The sequence below is a fragment of the Schistocerca gregaria genome, chromosome 4, assembly GCF_023897955.1.
Source record: "Schistocerca gregaria isolate iqSchGreg1 chromosome 4, iqSchGreg1.2, whole genome shotgun sequence".
Classification (NCBI taxonomy): Eukaryota; Metazoa; Arthropoda; class Insecta; order Orthoptera; family Acrididae; genus Schistocerca; species Schistocerca gregaria.
The window spans coordinates 404,459,562-404,471,790 of record NC_064923.1 but is presented as its reverse complement, the minus strand read 5'-3'; the positions used below and the strand labels follow the sequence as shown (position 1 = coordinate 404,471,790).

Here is a 12,229-nt window from a genome sequence, read left to right as displayed (position 1 = left end):
ATTGCAATGTGAGGTCGTAACAAAAATAACTATCCTGCAGAAAAGAATATCTTAAGAACTGCCAACAGGTAAGTTGACAGAGATAGTAATATTACAAACATTTTTGATTAATATACTTGGTGTTGGGTGAAACCTCAGGGTACCAACCAAATACGCAATGTCAAATCTACGCCAAGACATTAATCTCTTTTAGACATAATATATCAGTGGAAAGAATTTATACAACAACTGTTATGCAACATTAAAGCATGGTTTCTCAAAGACCTCAAAATTTTAACATTTAATAGCCAAGACGCATAGGGATCAAAACTAGGATGCTTCCTCCAATTTTATGGAGGCTTTGAATAAAACCAATGAATTTTTGAATGTCACTGGGCCACTTAGGATCAGTCTTGTCCCACTACGTGTGCTGAGAATGGTGAGTTGCCACTTAAGCTCTCTCTGCATATCTCTTTGGTGAAATAAGCATACAAAAATTACTCTGTTCCAAATGTAGCTGCATGCCATACCATTGCTCTTCTATACTCCAAACAACTTTTCTACAACAGTTACCAGTAAGCAATGAGTCAATTTTGGATCCTTATCAGAGGGCTACCATTTAGAAGTATGAATATGTAACAGACTAAGAGAGTTTGATGTTCCATGACAACACTTTAGCCAAGACTCACTACGACTTCTTACAGGACACAGAGTTGTTCTCAAACAGATGATTAAGAAAGAAAAGTGTCCTCCAAGAGGTGTTATGCTGTGTATTTACTTGCACACAGATTGAAAGTAGACAACGCATGCAGATTGAAACAAGGGGCTCCCTTGGCTGTTCAGTCAATTCCTCTGACAATATACTGAAAATTTGTTTTCCTAATGAATTCACATTATTTAGTGTTATGTTTTAAAGAATTCTGAATATGCTGAGCAAGATGTGGTGTGACTATGGAAATAAATATTTCATCATCTCCAATTTTAACTCTGGCCTGAATATGGCATGACAGATACACCAGGTTGCTATATATTTAAGCTGATATTGCAGCTCCAGTAGTCTGCAGGCTTGCAGGTTTGAAGAGTGTTTCATTCCCCTGCCATCTCTCATCTCATTGTTAACACAAACAGTCATCCATCACTGTGAAAACAGATTGGCCACAAATGCTTAATGAAAAATTTGTAGCCTGTGAAAGTAATTTTCTACTTATGGGCTTCTAGTACTTCTAGTAGCCCTAATGGGAACAGTTATCATCATGTATCTCTATATAGGGCACTGCCAACTTATACCTGTCATTTTTCACCAATATAGAAGACTATCAACTTGTAATGCTTGTGGCATATGGATCAATTTATGTTCTAGGAAAATTACATACATAAATTGTGTCCTACTCTTCATTTCATATGGCAATGGGCCGAGTGTGCTGTACAGGTACAGATATCTGTGTGTTGTTGGATCTTTCCCTGATCTTTCAATGGGGAAGTTTTAATATATTTTAGAGTAGTTGCTTCATTCAAGTCTACTGATCAAGACAGAGAAATGCATCATACATCATCTGATGCAGTATTCTAGGCAACAGAGAGAAAGAGAGAAAGAAAGAGAGAGAGAGAGAGAGAGAGAGAGAGAGAGAGAGAGAGAGAAAGGGGGGGGGGGTGTTTGGGGGCTGTTACTGTATACAAGGATATGAAGAAGAGAAAGAGGAAAGACAGTACTGTTCTACTGGTAGATTAAAAGCTACAGGTTAAAATTAATGTGAAAGTAAAAAATTTAAGTATAAGGAAACAGATGCTACTAGTTAGAGGGGAATGATTACCAGTGAATGGAAAAAAATAGTGAACTACAAGAGCAGAAAAGTCTAGAACAAACTTTGAAGGAAATAAATCACACTATTTGAGAAATGACAAGGAGAGAATCTGTGACAATAAACAAAAATTTGGAAGCAGTAATGTGTAGTTAAGAAAACGCGCATCAACGGAAAAGATGTGTACGTATTTTGTTGTTGTTAAGGAAAGTGAAAGGTGACACAAGAAACTGACATGTGCCACAGTACTGGTGTAAATCTCTCCAGCAGCCTCACTCTGAAAGCCTACATGCAAGATTTAGTAAGTATGGATATGGCCTATCGATAGCAGAATTTCAGGCTGTGCCTACAGACTGGCAGATGATTTGTTGGAATGTATTGGTGGATGAAGTAACTGAAAATTATGTACAAGTTCTGGGGACTGGAGCAGATAAAACAGATAAGAACATAACAAGGATATCAATCTTAAAATTGGTGTTTGTTGAGTATGATATTGTCTCGTCTCATGTTGAGCTGGTGACACAAGTTGAAATGTATTTCCATGTTGAACAGAACAGCAGAAACCCTTCAGAAAACTTCAGAGAGAAATTACTTCCATCCAGAGAATTATTGACAGTGATTAGGCAGTTTGGTATTTAATTTCTTTTGCTTATTTTTAACCGATGGTCTGCAAAGATATGCTTATTCAGTTAAGTACATTTGGAAGTGGTTGCATAAATTCAGGAGAAGCTCTTCTAGAGTTCTTCCAAAAAGAGGGAAAAAGAAATAAAGCTGTAATTTAGTTGTTTCTGGTTGTCTTGTAAGAGTCTTTCACAGTGGCATTCATGGAAAAAAATCTTGGTTTACACGAGCTATTCATAAATGTAGTATGTAAGATGACTGCAGGTATAGTTACATAAGCATGAACTTTACACAAGCTGTAGTTCAACATTAGTTTTTCTGTTGCTGTTTTTGGAGACCACCAAGATGAGATTCAGAATAACAATGAAAAATGTATTTACTAACTCTTTTTGAATGGCTGAAAGTGAGTTATGCTGCAAGATATCCTCCAAATGGAAATTATAAGAATGAAACACAAATTAATCATTTTACCTATCTACTTATCTGATAGTAATACATTTATTAACTCTTGTCTGACAAGCTCAGTATTCCTTACCTTACCCTCTCCCTTAAAACCCACATCCTTTCATTTTTCCCTCTCCTTCCTTCCTTCCTGACGAAGCAACTGCCAGTTGCGAAAGCTCGTAATTCTGTGTGTGTTTTGTTCATGTGCCTGTCTGCCGGCGCTTTCCCGCTTGGTAAGTCTTGGAATCTTTGTTTTTAATATAAGCTCAGTATTTATTATGACAAAATAAAAAACAAAATACAAAATCATAATGATGATAATGTATATAGCGTTTAGACTCTCAAAGTTCCACCTCTACATGGAGTTAGGCGGGGCGGGAGAGACGGGGGCGGGGCGGGAGAGACGGGGGCGGGGCAGGACAGACGGGGGTGGGGCAGGAGAGACGGGGGTGGGGCAGGAGAGACGGGGGTGGGGCAGGAGTGACGGGGGGGGGGGGGGGGGAGGGGGAGAAAGGGGGGGGAAGGAGAGGAGGGAGATGAATGGTCATCTGGTGGGATATTCCTTTTCTGTGACAGAATTTTACAAACTCAGATGATACAAACTGAGGGCCAGATTGATACAATTGTGCAAGATGCTTCCTCTACTGTGAACATATTTGCTTGGACCAAGATTGTTGCAAGAGTAATTTTGAGAACTAGCCACAAATGAGAAATTGTAGAGGCTCTCCTCAAGCCACTACCACACTGCTCTTTTTAACAGTTTGGCACAAGCTACATGAATCCTCTTCTGTGGGTGCTCAAGTTTCAGCCATGAGGGGAAATGCTGCACAGGTTCCACCTGCTTCTGGGCACATGAGTGATAAGAGTGCGCTGTTCTTTTTATTTCCCCATTTATGTCTGGTCATTATATGTGTCACCACACTAATGACTTCATTCAAATAATGCCCTAGTGTGACTGGTGGAGTAACCATTAAATTTTTGGCCAGAGCATTGGTGGAAGGATGAGTGGGCATTCTGTTTCTTCCTTTTCCAATATTAGCACATCTTCCTTGGTATTCAAACAGTGTCAGAGAGAGAAATAGATGTGATAAGCTAGGTCTGTTCCTTTTGATAACTGCTGTGGGTAGCTGTAGCCCGTGCAGCACCATACGTGGTCTGCAAGTTGGGTCACTTCATGGCCCGTGATGGGGAAATCATCTAATGTCCGAGCAATATATTGTTGTTAAGTTGAAAACGTAGTGCTGCTCATGTATCAAACCATTTTTTTTTTTCAGTTCAAGGACACTGCATTTGCATTAGTGTACCAAAAGGTGGGCCTGTAATGAAGGTCACATTGATTAATGCCCACCTCTGTATTCACTGCACTCTTTTTCAGGAGCTCCGATCGGGAACTAAGCAAGGAAATGAGTAGCTTGCGGGGTGTGAGTAAATAAAATTTGGTGTAATGTAAGTATATGTGGAATTTCTGAGGCACCAGTTGTTCCTTCTCTATCTGAGAATAGTTTATTTGTGCCACTGATAATGTTTTGGTTGCCAGTCAGGGTGGAGATTGTAGGTAATGTTTCAACAACATACAAGTCTTTGAGCAGACTGTAGAGCACATTAAACAAATACTCTTTTGTGTAGTTGGTTTATAAAAGGTGATCTATGTATGCGAGACATGTATGGTGTGAACTTCCCAAAGCGTGTTAATTTTTCTTAGGAATGAGCGTAAAGCTTTCAGGTTTCTGGAGGCAAGCACATTATCTATTGCTTCAACATTCTCAACTGTTGGTTGATGTGTCCTGCTTTACTTAACATACACCCTAAATATCTGGACAGAAAAACCTCCACTTAGACAAATGACAGCATAACTCATTTCATTGAAGTCCATCACAGAGTGCTTGTAGATATTCCTCATGTCACTGAGGAATTCCCTAGATGGATTCTTCGAAGAACATTAGAAATATGGTCATTGCACTCGTAACACTGAAAGGTAACCTATTATACATACATATCATGCAATTTATCAATAATTATGAGTTTTTGTTGGATGCCTACATCTAGTGGTCCTTGCACCATCTCATGCATGCAAACAGAACTGAAGGTGGTCTGCAAAACTGCAGCTGAGCTGAGGACAAACAATTTCTTATATTGTTGACATGATATTTCCATGTGGTTGGAGGGTATGGTATGAGAGGCGAGATTTACATTCTTAATAATTTGAAATTTGGGTAACAAAAAAGTGTCAAGGCCAAAAATGTTAGCAACCACTGATTACACTATTATTAAAAATATTAGTACTCTACTTACACTATGCAATCAAAAGTATCTGGACGCCCCCCAAGAACATATATTTTTCATGTTAAGTGCATTTTGCTGCCACCTACTGCCAGGTACTTCATATAGTCATCAGACATCATGAGAGAGCAGAATGGGGTGCTCTGCGGAACTCACTGACTTTGAACATGGTCAGGTGATTGGCTGTCACTTGTGTCGTATTTCTGTATGTGAGATTTCCACACTCCTAAACGTCCCTAGGTCCACTGTTTCTGATGTGATAGTGAAGTGGAAACGTGAAGGGATACATACAGCACAAAATCGTACAGGTTGACCTCGTCTGTTGACTGACAAGAGACCACCAACAGTAGAAGAGGGTCGTAATGTGTAATAGGCAGACATCTATCCAGACCATAACACAGGAATTCCAAACTAAAACAGCATCCACTGCAAGTACTATGACAGTTATGCGGGAGGTGAGAAAACTTGGGTTTCTTGGTCGAGCAGCTGCTCATAAGCCACACATTGTGCTGGTAAATGCCAAATGATGCCTCACTTGGTGTAAGGAGCATAAACGTTGGGCGACTGAACAGTGGAGAAACATTGTGTGGAGTGACGAATCATGGTACAGAATGTGGCAATCCGATGGCAGGGCGTGGGTATGGTGAATGCCCAGTGAACGTCATCTGCCAGTGTGTGTAACGCCAACAGAAAAATTCGGAGGCGGTGTAATGATGTGGTCATGTTTTTCATGGAAGGGGCTTGCACCCCTTGTTTTTGTGTGGCAGTATCACAGCACAGGCCTTCATTGATGTTTTAAGCACCTTCTTGCTTCCTGCAGTTGAAGAGCAATTCAGGGATGGCGGCTGCATCTTTCAACACGATCAAGCACCAGTTCACAATGCTCGACTTGTGGCAGAGTGGTTATACTACAGTAACAACCTTGTAATGGACTGGTCTGCACAGAGTCATGATCTGAATTTTATAGAACACCTTTGGGATGTTTTGGAGCACCGACTTTGTGCCAGGCCTCACCGACTGACATCAATACCTCTCCTCAGTGCAGCACTCTGTGAAGAATGGGCTGTCATTCCCCAAGAAGCCTTCCAGCACTTGGTTGAATGTATGCCTGCAAGGGTCGAAGCCGTTGTCAAGGCTAAGGGTGGGCCAAATCCATACTGAATCCCAGCATTACCGGTGGAGGGCGCCATGAACTTCTAAGTCATTTTCAACCAGATGTCTGGATACTTTTGATCACATAGTGTATGTCTTTATACCTAGCTAGCACCACAATTTTGCCTTTGAGTGATGTTGGTTGTTTAGTGTTTGAGACCACTTGCTGCTGTGCTGACTAGAGTGGTGGAGAGCCCAGACTACAGTATGAGAACTGTCTGGAAGAACCTGCATAAATAATCATGCAGATCTTGATAAGACTCCAAAGCGATGCAAAGATTGGCAACTTGCTTTAAATATTCAGAAACGAGAATCTGTGCACTTAAAAAAGAATAAATAAATAAAAGTATTCTATGACTATAACATCAATGAGTCACTGCTGGAATCAACCAACTCTCACAAATATCTGGGTGTACAACAACGGAAACAATCAATATTTGACAAAATAATTTAATTGGATAGATACAAAATCTGCTCCCAAGTGGTGGCAGAACACACACACTGGTGTAACACTTTGTTGTTGTTGTTGTTGTTGTTGTGGTCTTAAGTCCTGAGACTGGTTTGATGCAGCTCTCCATGCTAATCTATCCTGTGCAAGCTTCTTCATCTCCCAGTACCTACTGCAACCTACATCCTTCTGAATCTGCTTAGTGTATTCATCTCTTGGTCTCCCTCTACGATTTTTACCCTCCACGCTGCCCTCCAATGCTAAATTTGTGATCCCTTGATGCCTCAGGGCATGTCCTACCAGCCGATCCCTTCTTCCAGTCAAGTTGTGCCACAAACTTCTCTTCTCCCCAATCCTATTCAATACCTCCTCATTAGTTACGTGATCTACCCACCTAATCTTCAACGTTCTTCTGTAGCACCACATTTCAAAAGCTTCTATTCTCTTCTTGTCCACTTTGTAGTGATATGAAATGGAACGATCACATAAGCTCTGTCACTGTTGAAGCAGGTGGTAGACTTTGGCTTATTGGCAGAGCACTGGAGAAGTGTAATCAGCCTATAAAGCAGATTGCTTACAAATCACTCATGTGAACCATTCTAGAATATTGCTCAACTGTGTGGGACCTGTGCCGAACATGACTAACAGTGTATACTGAATGTATACAGGGAAGAGCAGCATGAATGGTCACAGGTTTGTTTGACCTGTGGGAGAGTGTTACAGTGATGCCAAAGAAACTAAACTGGCAGACTCTTGAAGATAAATGTACACTATCTCAAGAAAGTATATTAACAAAGTTTCAAGTACCTGCTTTAAATGATGACTCTAGGAATATACTACAACTCCCTATGCATCCCACACATAGGGATCGTGAGGACAAGATTACAATAATAACAGTGTGCACAGAAGCACTCAATCAATCATTCTTCTTGCACTTCATATGCGAATGGAATAGGAAGAAATCCTAATAACTAGTACAATGGGATGTACTCTGTATCATACACTTCATAGTTGTTTGCAGAGTATGGATGTAACTGTAGATGTGTGCACATTGGTAAGCAACACTGTAGCACCCCTGTCGATCAAGAATTCCACTTTGTTGGCATTGATGTTCAGATCCTGTGTATACTATACTAGACACAGTTTTTATACTGTGAATTGGTGTACGGCTGCCATGTGTCCTCTTTTAGTAGAAGCAGAGCATACTGCATTCCAGTGATAGCAATATTTGTGGCTATTATTGTTATGAAAGTTGGGACATGAGACGCAGGACATGATGCTACATTTTTTACTCTGAACTTGGTCTGTTTTGATCACCATAGAGTAATGGCACTTAACTGAAGACATATCACCTGAACAGGATTGATGGTGTATTAAAAACTCTTCAATCTGCTCACCTATCAACACTGAAGCGGTTTTGTACTGACTGGTTCTATACTAACCATGTCTCTATTAATATCACTAAACATTATTGGCTTATTGTTTCATAATGGTGTGTGTACACTGGGGATGAATTGTAATGATTTGTTGTGCTAAAGATAAGGTTGCTGAATGCTAGCTACTTCAATGTTGTCATTGAACACTTCTTACAAAAATGAACCTACCTCAAATGCCTGAGTGATTTTTAGAACAGCACAATGGCTTGGATCTGATTTATTTAGTGCTTTAGCATGCACTACATGATCCAATACTAAACTTACTATCACATCTCATATGACAGATTCAGCTTATGATTCTTCACAGGTCTGACATTTGAAGTTGCACTGTTGTCTAAATCCTTGTAGATCATAAGACTAACCACTTTTTTATGGTACTGGTTAAGTTAAAGGCAAGCATCTACTACATGCTTTTGGTGCCCATAGTATTTTGGCAATGAACACCATTTATCCAGAAATGATAAACTAAAATGGCCAGCAAACAGCTTTTGCTTTTGCACTATCTCACTACTACTAAAACAAAGATTAATGTGATCTTGAATAGCTCTTGCCTGCCACTATAGCTCAAAACAGAGGTAAACTTCCCATCTCCGCTTCAATTTATCAAAAGTTGAGGAGGGTGATGGCACTGAAGAAGGTGATGGTGACGCAACTGGAACTTCGTACTGTATCATGAGAAGCTGCAGCAACTGTTGCTGCTGCTGCTGCTGCTGCTGCTGCTGTTATTGCAACAGCATTACATGCCACTGCCACAGCATCAAGAACTGGGGATTCATACTGTCTTGGTTTAGTACACTAGATTTGAATCATCGCCACCACTTTTGTATCCTAGAATAGACAAACACTGTCTATTACTCCTGCCATAGAGAGCCTTGCAAATTGGAGCTCAGATGCAATTACACAGTCATTAAATACTGACTGATTAACTGGAGAATGTAAAGGATTTTGTAGATACCTGGAGATGGGGATGAGCAACTTCACAGGAGAAGTTTAGAGACAACTGTTTCATAAACACAACAAAGTCTATCACTGGCAGAGTTGGAGTTGTCCAAAGAGAAATCCAATACAAAATCCAAATATACAGTGAGGAAACATGGCGTGTTCTGAGCAGCTTCATGTAGTGGAGTGATTTGTTCTGGCACACACTGTAGCACACTTCATCAGTGGCTTGACAGCAGACAGTTTGCCCAGCATAGTTACTGTCTGCAGAAGTCTTAGCTGCCTCACATAGCTTCTGCCTCCAAGTGAAATGTCCTAATCCTATCAAAGTCATCACCTAGTGACAGATAAACCATCCCAGCATCTTCATCACTGCCAAATAAAAATGAAATACACGGGAGGTTTTTACTGATTAACTGGTAAAAGTCAATTATGTTGAAAGCTCAATACGAGGAGATAATTTGCACAGTGGTGGACCAGAAGTACATGCAACACACCTACAATCTGGGTGGATAGTTTTGTAGTACACCAAGCAAGTCTAAAGATGCAAGCACTGGCAGAGGTCATCACTCTTGGATGTGTGTGCAGCCTCTCCGCAGTGCACTCTACTGGTCAGCCAATGGTCTAAAGAGTTGGGCCTGGCCAGCCTTGCTCTCAGTCACATGTTAATTTGACCTATGTTTATCGGACTAGTAGTGCACCACCCTTTGGCAAGTGTCTTCTTGTACAAGTATTGTAGACATAATAAAGTATTGTGTCTGTTAGTATCTGTAAGTTCTTGTGGTCAGAATACTTTGGCAATGAGTAGGCTTATTTTTTCATGTGGTTTATTGTGAGGCTGCTTTTTGCATCTTCTTGTGACATGAAGTCTCTGCTTCAAATGTTGATGCAACAACAGATGGCACTTCTTATGGTCATGCGACAAGCAGTGCCAGTGTTGCTGTCTCCCCATTCATCTCCAACAATATTTCTTCCTCCAGTCCTGCCGTTTGAGGAGGCGGCACAAAATTGGGAAGCATATGAACACTGCCTATGGCAACATATCCATGGCTTCCAAGTTAGGGATGCATAAGTATTTCATTTGCTGTTTTTGTCATGGATTTCATCAGCCTTGTATCAGGTGGTGTGGCAGTTGGCCCTGCTGCAGGAACCTTCCTCATTGTCATTCTTTCAGGCCTTTGCCTTTCAGTCACAGACTCCATACAGTTGGTATCTGCCGAAGTCCCCTGTTAGTCACTGGAATCTCTGTGCTCAGAATTCCAGAATATCTTTGTGGAAGGTCTATGGTGGAGCACAGATTTTCAAGCCTACATAATGTTGAAGCAGTCAGCTTGTCCTAGATTTTTTCAGGCTAGCCTAAAGCCAGACACTCCCACTCCCAGCCGAGGCGGAGATGCACTGGCTCGCCCCTCTTTGTGTTGCGGTTCTCATTTTCCTCTAGTGAATGGGCCACACCCACTGGCACTCCGAGGAAACCATACGGTAAACTGCGACTTTTCGCGGCATTATCAAGGTCACCGTGAATTCACTGTTTGTGGACAACACATACTGTTGCCTCATCCAAACGAGCTGTTCACACACTTACCAGGGGGTCAGTTGTTCTCCAAACTTGATCTTTCTGAAGCATATTACCAGTTACCTTTGGATGTGAAGTCCAAGAGTATCATGGTTCTTAACGTGTCTTTTGGCCTGTAACAATACCAATGATTGATGTTTGGGGTGGGAAGTTCCCCACAATTTTTCAACACTATCCAGAACAGGTCAGGTCCACTATTCTGCACTGTTTCAACTATACATGGACATTCTATGAGGGACCACCTGCAAAAACTCCTGTCCCTTTACCAGAAACTCTGAGTCGTGGGTCTAGGTTACAATCTGCAGACATCCATTTTTCCAGCCATCTCTAGCTTATCTGGGCCATACCATACCACGGCAGGGCTCCAAACCCTAGTCTAGTCAGGGCCATTACAGACCTGCCGAATCTCTCGTTCTCGCAAGAACTGCAGGCTTTCCTGGGTAAAATCTTCTATTACCAATTACCACCTATTCATTCTTGGGGCTTCCACCATTGCATACTCTCTCTACTTCCTTTTCTGCAACAGTGCTTTCTTTGTCTTGTCTCTGGTGTGTGACCAGGCTTCCACCACACCGCCATGCTGAAGGATTGCCTCAGGTCAGCACTGTCTCTAGTGTCTAGCTACTTTCAATCCCAATAAATCACTGGTTTTGACTATGGATGGCTTGCAGTAAGGCTTAGGAGCAGTCCTCATCCATTGGAATCCAGATGACTTGGAGCAACCTCTAGCATTTGCATCCAGAATTCTCAGTCCAGTGCAGGTCCACCATTACTCTCGGGTTGAGGCAGCAGCTCTGGACACTGTGTATGAAGTCACCAAATTTCATGTCTTCTTGTGTGGCACCAAATTCCAACTCCTTATTAACCACAAGACATTAGTCTTGTTATTTAGTCTGTTCGCCTGGGTTGCCAATAAGGCTGCCCACACATTGCAGCAGTGGGCCTCATTCCTCTCCAAATACCAGTATGACATACAGGTTTGCCTCACTATGTGCCATGCCAACATGGATGCATTAACCCAGCTGCCTGGGCACGAAGTTTGATTGGGAGGAGCTTATGTGTTTTCATTGGATATTGCGCCCCACCAAGTGGCAGATGGGTTTCCATCACTAGTACCTGGGTCATCAAGCCCTCAGCATCTGACCCTGTCCTAAAGCAGGTCATCTGCCTCATCCATCTTATCCTCCAGAAAGCACTTCCAATCAGCTTTGTAACTACTTTGTCTTCACGCAGCTCTCAGGGTGGTTATTCCCAGGAGTTTGCTGTGGGAGGTCATACAACTGTTACATGAAGCCATCTCTGTTCTAGCCTCCTCTTCTGCCCAAGTCAGTGTCTCTGCCTGATAAGCACGCAACTTCACAGCCTCCAGCAAGGGCTTCAGAGGATGAGGACACACAGCCAGTAGAGGAGAAACTCTGCGGAAACTGCTGCACCTCAGTGGTATAAGGTTTAACCTGATGAGCAGACCTCTGGCTGGGTGGTTTACATATATCTCCAGCTGTGCATGGAAATAACATGGAACGTCACAAACACAAAAAGAAATTTCTAAATGGTA

At 41.7% G+C, this 12,229-nt stretch overlaps 1 protein-coding gene across 5 annotated transcripts in view; it reads right to left on the bottom strand.

The window, feature by feature from the left end:
- LOC126266879 (uncharacterized) overlaps nt 1-12,229 on the bottom strand; it is a 268,806-nt gene that overhangs the window by 52,951 nt on the left and 203,626 nt on the right. The gene's annotated exons all lie outside the window — the stretch shown is intronic.